Consider the following 6,104-nt stretch of genomic DNA (forward strand, 5'->3'; position numbering starts at 1 on the left):
GCAGCCCAGTGGTTGTGGCCTGCCTGCACCCCATGCACCAAGAAATGTTTAAGGCAAAAAAATCATTCATCAGTCCGCCACAGAGGCCAGTGGCAGACTCCTGGCTGCTGGCTGTGCTTGTGAGGTCACAGCAGCCTCAGTGCCTCATCGTTTAGTGTCTAGCGCCCCCTGCTGGTTGTGCTACAGAGGTCACAGCAGCCTCAGTGCTTCCTAGGCCAGTGGCAGGCTCCTGGCTACTGGCTGTGTTTGTGAGGTCACAGCAGCCTCAGTGCTTCCTAGGCCAGTGGCAGGCTCCTGGCTGCTGGTTGTGCTTGTGAGGTCACAGCAGCCTCAATGCCTCCTACACCAGTGACAGGCTTCTGGCTGCTGTCTGTGCTTGTGCGGTCACAGCAGCCTCAGTGACTCATAGGTTAATGTCTAGCGCCCCCTGCTGGCTGTGCTTGTGAGGTCACAGCAGCCTCAGTGCCTTCAAGCTTAGTGTCTAGCGACCCCTGCTGACTGTGCTTGTGAGGTCACAGCAGCCTGGGTGCCTCGGAGGCCAGTGGCAGGCTCATGGCTGCTGACTGTGCTTGTGAGGTCACAGCAGCCTGAGTGCCTCCTAGGCCAGTGTCAGGCTCCTGGCTGCTGGCTGGGCTTCTGAGGTCACAGCAGCCTCAGTGCCTTATAGGTTAGTGTCTAGTGCCCCCTGCTGGCTGTGCTTGTGAGGTCAAAGCAGCCTCAGTGCCTCCTAGGCCATTGGCAGGCTCATGGCTGCTGGCTGTGCTTGTGAGGTCAAAGCAGCCTCAGTGCCTCGTAGGCCAGTGGCAGGCTCATGGTTGCTGGCTGTGCTTGTGAGGTCACAGCAGCCTCAGTGCCTTCAAGCTTAGTGTCTAGCGACCCCTGCTGACTGTGCTTGTGAGGTCACAGCAGCCTGGGTGCCTCGGAGGCCAGTGGCAGGCTCATGGCTGCTGACTATTGTTGTGAGGTCACAGCAGCCTCAGTGCATCTGATGCCAGTGGCAGGCTCCTGGCTGCTGGCTGGGCTTCTGAGGTCACAGCAGCCTCAGTGCCTTATAGGTTAGTGTCTAGTGCCCCCTGCTGGCTGTGCTTGTGAGGTCAAAGCAGCCTCAGTGCCTCATAGGTTAGCGACTAGTGCCCCCTGCTGGCTGTGCTTGTGAGGTCAAAGCAGCCTCAGTGCCTCCTAGGCCATTGGCAGGCTCATGGCTGCTGGCTGGGCTTGTGAGGTCACAGCAGCCTCAGTGCCTCTGAGGCTGTCCCGAGCCAATATCGGGAGGGTTTCGTTACCATCCCAAGGACGAGATTAAGACGCTTAATCCGGTCAAATATCGTACAACCTTTTACCTTTATTTTTCACGAAGTGGGGAGAAAAGGCGTGTGTGTGTGTGGGGGCGGGGACGAAGGGGAGGCGAAGGGAAAAAAGGGAACAAGGGTAAGGGGAAAAGATAGAGAAAAGTTGGAAAAGGAGAGAGGAAGCTAGCTACCACCACTCCGAGGCCGATGATGTTCCGCTGACTCCGCTCGAATCACAGCTCAAGCTGGGGGGCCTCCGGCGAGGGCCGAGGAGCGAGGGCCGAGAGAGGGAGTGAGAAAGAGGGTGGAAGTTTTCCCACCCCTCCCGTGGTAGTTCAGACCACTAGTAATATTTGGGTCTGGGGTCTCCTGCTCCTTATTGGGTCTCATCACTGTCCCTAGGTAGGCCGTTGACTCTTGCCGTTTCTGCTGACAGGTGTGTCTCCATTCTTAGGTCCAGCCATTAGCTCTCAAGGTCCTGACAAAGAAGGTGATAGCTCCAGCAATTAGCACTCTTTCAGCAGTGCACAGGAATGCAAATTGCTGGTGACGCCCTTATCATTCCCGCCTGCAGCAGCTCTGGGCCCTTTCTCACTGTACTAGGGAGTGCGGCCTAAGGCTTCAGCAAATTTAGCCACTCATGCCAAGCAGGTTTTATAGAAGTTCTCGTTCAGTGCAGGCTTGGTGTGTCCCGGGTGGTCGCAGGGAGACCATCTCAGGGGTCGCAGCAGCCCAGTGGTTGTGGCCTGCCTGCACCCCATGCACCAAGAAATGTTTAAGGCAAAAAAATCATTCATCAGTCCGCCACAGAGGCCAGTGGCAGACTCCTGGCTGCTGGCTGTGCTTGTGAGGTCACAGCAGCCTCAGTGCCTCATCGTTTAGTGTCTAGCGCCCCCTGCTGGTTGTGCTACAGAGGTCACAGCAGCCTCAGTGCTTCCTAGGCCAGTGGCAGGCTCCTGGCTGCTGGCTGTGTTTGTGAGGTCACAGCAGCCTCAGTGCTTCCTAGGCCAGTGGCAGGCTCCTGGCTGCTGGTTGTGCTTGTGAGGTCACAGCAGCCTCAATGCCTCCTACACCAGTGACAGGCTTCTGGCTGCTGGCTGTGCTTGTGCGGTCACAGCAGCCTCAGTGACTCATAGGTTAATGTCTAGCGCCCCCTGCTGGCTGTGCTTGTGAGGTCACAGCAGCCTCAGTGCCTTCAAGCTTAGTGTCTAGCGACCCCTGCTGACTGTGCTTGTGAGGTCACAGCAGCCTGGGTGCCTCGGAGGCCAGTGGCAGGCTCATGGCTGCTGGCTATGGTTGTGAGGTCACAGCAGCCTCAGTGCATCTGATGCCAGTGGCAGGCTCCTGGCTGCTGGCTGGGCTTCTGAGGTCACAGCAGCCTCAGTGCCTTATAGGTTAGTGTCTAGTGCCCCCTGCTGGCTGTGCTTGTGAGGTCAAAGCAGCCTCAGTGCCTCCTAGGCCATTGGCAGGCTCATGGCTGCTGGCTGTGCTTGTGAGGTCACAGCAGCCTCAGTGCCTCTGAGGCTGTCCCGAGCCAATATCGGGAGGGTTTCGTTACCATCCCAACGACGAGATTAAGACGCTTAATCCGGTCAAATATCGTACAACCTTTTACCTTTATTTTTCACCAAGTGGGGAGAAAAGGCGTGTGTGTGTGTTTGTGGGGGGACGAAGGGGAGGCGAAGGGAAAAAAGGGAACAAGGGTAAGGGGAAAAGATAGAGAAAAGTTGGAAAAGGAGAGAGGAAGCTAGCTACCACCACTCCGAGGCCGATGATGTTCCGCTGACTCCGCTCGAATCACAGCTCAAGCTGGGGGGCCTCCGGCGAGGGACGAGGAGCGAGGGCCGAGAGAGGGAGTGAGAAAGAGGGTGGAAGTTTTCCCACCCCTCACGTGGTAGTTCAGACCAATAGTAATATTTGGGTCTGGGGTCTCCTGCTCCTTATTGGGTCTCATCACTGTCCCTAGGTAGGCCGTTGACTCTTGCCGTTTCTGCTGACAGGTGTGTCTCCATTCTTAGGTCCAGCCATTAGCTCTCAAGGTCCTGACAAAGAAGGTGATAGCTCCAGCAATTAGCACTCTTTCAGCAGTGCACAGGAATGCAAATTGCTGGTGACGCCCTTATCATTCCCGCCTGCAGCAGCTCTGGGCCCTTTCTCACTGTACTAGGGAGTGCGGCCTAAGGCTTCAGCAAATTTAGCCACTCATGCCAAGCAGGTTTTATAGAGGTTCTCGTTCAGTGCAGGCTTGGTGTGTCCCGGGTGGTCGCAGGGAGACCATCTCAGGGGTCGCAGCAGCCCAGTGGTTGTGGCCTGCCTGCACCCCATGCACCAAGAAATGTTTAAGGCAAAAAAATCATTCATCAGTCCGCCACAGAGGCCAGTGGCAGACTCCTGGCTGCTGGCTGTGCTTGTGAGGTCACAGCAGCCTCAGTGCCTCATCGTTTAGTGTCTAGCACCCCCTGCTGGCTGTGTTTGTGAGGTCACAGCAGCCTCAGTGCTTCCTAGGCCAGTGGCAGGCTCCTGGCTGCTGGCTGTGTTTGTGAGGTCACAGCAGCCTCAGTGCCTTATAGGTTAGTGTCTAGTGCCCCCTGCTGGCTGTGCTTGTGAGGTCAAAGCAGCCTCAGTGCCTCCTAGGCCATTGGCAGGCTCATGGCTGCTGGCTGTGCTTGTGAGGTCACAGCAGCCTCAGTGCCTCTGAGGCTGTCCCGAGCCAATATCGGGAGGGTTTCGTTACCATCCCAACGACGAGATTAAGACGCTTAATCCGGTCAAATATCGTACAACCTTTTACCTTTATTTTTCACGAAGTGGGGAGAAAAGGCGTGTGTGTGTGTGGGGGGGGGGGGACGAAGGGGAGGCGAAGGGAAAAAAGGGAACAAGGGTAAGGGGAAAAGATAGAGAAAAGTTGGAAAAGGAGAGAGGAAGCTAGCTACCACCACTCCGAGGTCGATGATGTTCCGCTGACTCCGCTCGAATCACAGCTCAAGCTGGGGGGCCTCCGGCGAGGGACGAGGAGCGAGGGCCGAGAGAGGGAGTGAGAAAGAGGGTGGAAGTTTTCCCACCCCTCCCGTGGTAGTTCAGACCAATAGTAATATTTGGGTCTGGGGTCTCCTGCTCCTTATTGGGTCTCATCACTGTCCCTAGGTAGGCCGTTGACTCTTGCCGTTTCTGCTGACAGGTGTGTCTCCATTCTTAGGTCCAGCCATTAGCTCTCAAGGTCCTGACAAAGAAGGTGATAGCTCCAGCAATTAGCACTCTTTCAGCAGTGCACAGGAATGCAAATTGCTGGTGACGCCCTTATCATTCCCGCCTGCAGCAGCTCTGGGCCCTTTCTCACTGTACTAGGGAGTGCGGCCTAAGGCTTCAGCAAATTTAGCCACTCATGCCAAGCAGGTTTTATAGAAGTTCTCGTTCAGTGCAGGCTTGGTGTGTCCCGGGTGGTCGCAGGGAGACCATCTCAGGGGTCGCAGCAGCCCAGTGGTTGTGGCCTGCCTGCACCCCATGCACCAAGAAATGTTTAAGGCAAAAAAATCATTCATCAGTCCGCCACAGAGGCCAGTGGCAGACTCCTGGCTGCTGGCTGTGCTTGTGAGGTCACAGCAGCCTCAGTGCCTCATCGTTTAGTGTCTAGCACCCCCTGCTGGCTGTGTTTGTGAGGTCACAGCAGCCTCAGTGCTTCCTAGGCCAGTGGCAGGCTCCTGGCTGCTGGCTGTGTTTGTGAGGTCACAGCAGCCTCAGTGCCTTATAGGTTAGTGTCTAGTGCCCCCTGCTGGCTGTGCTTGTGAGGTCAAAGCAGCCTCAGTGCCTCCTAGGCCATTGGCAGGCTCATGGCTGCTGGCTGTGCTTGTGAGGTCACAGCAGCCTCAGTGCCTCTGAGGCTGTCCCGAGCCAATATCGGGAGGGTTTCGTTACCATCCCAACGACGAGATTAAGACGCTTAATCCGGTCAAATATCGTACAACCTTTTACCTTTATTTTTCACGAAGTGGGGAGAAAAGGCGTGTGTGTGTGTGTGTGTGGGGGGACGAAGGGGAGGCGAAGGGAAAAAAGGGAACAAGGGTAAGGGGAAAAGATAGAGAAAAGTTGGAAAAGGAGAGAGGAAGCTAGCTACCACCACTCCGAGGTCGATGATGTTCCGCTGACTCCGCTCGAATCACAGCTCAAGCTGGGGGGCCTCCGGCGAGGGACGAGGAGCGAGGGCCGAGAGAGGGAGTGAGAAAGAGGGTGGAAGTTTTCCCACCCCTCCCGTGGTAGTTCAGACCAATAGTAATATTTGGGTCTGGGGTCTCCTGCTCCTTATTGGGTCTCATCACTGTCCCTAGGTAGGCCGTTGACTCTTGCCGTTTCTGCTGACAGGTGTGTCTCCATTCTTAGGTCCAGCCATTAGCTCTCAAGGTCCTGACAAAGAAGGTGATAGCTCCAGCAATTAGCACTCTTTCAGCAGTGCACAGGAATGCAAATTGCTGGTGACGCCCTTATCATTCCCGCCTGCAGCAGCTCTGGGCCCTTTCTCACTGTACTAGGGAGTGCGGCCTAAGGCTTCAGCAAATTTAGCCACTCATGCCAAGCAGGTTTTATAGAAGTTCTCGTTCAGTGCAGGCTTGGTGTGTCCCGGGTGGTCGCAGGGAGACCATCTCAGGGGTCGCAGCAGCCCAGTGGTTGTGGCCTGCCTGCACCCCATGCACCAAGAAATGTTTAAGGCAAAAAAATCATTCATCAGTCCGCCACAGAGGCCAGTGGCAGACTCCTGGCTGCTGGCTGTGCTTGTGAGGTCACAGCAGCCTCAGTGCCTCATCGTTTAGTGTCTAGCACCCC

This window comes from Dromaius novaehollandiae, chromosome 5 (assembly GCF_036370855.1).
Source record: "Dromaius novaehollandiae isolate bDroNov1 chromosome 5, bDroNov1.hap1, whole genome shotgun sequence".
Lineage (NCBI taxonomy): Eukaryota > Metazoa > Chordata > Aves > Casuariiformes > Dromaiidae > Dromaius > Dromaius novaehollandiae.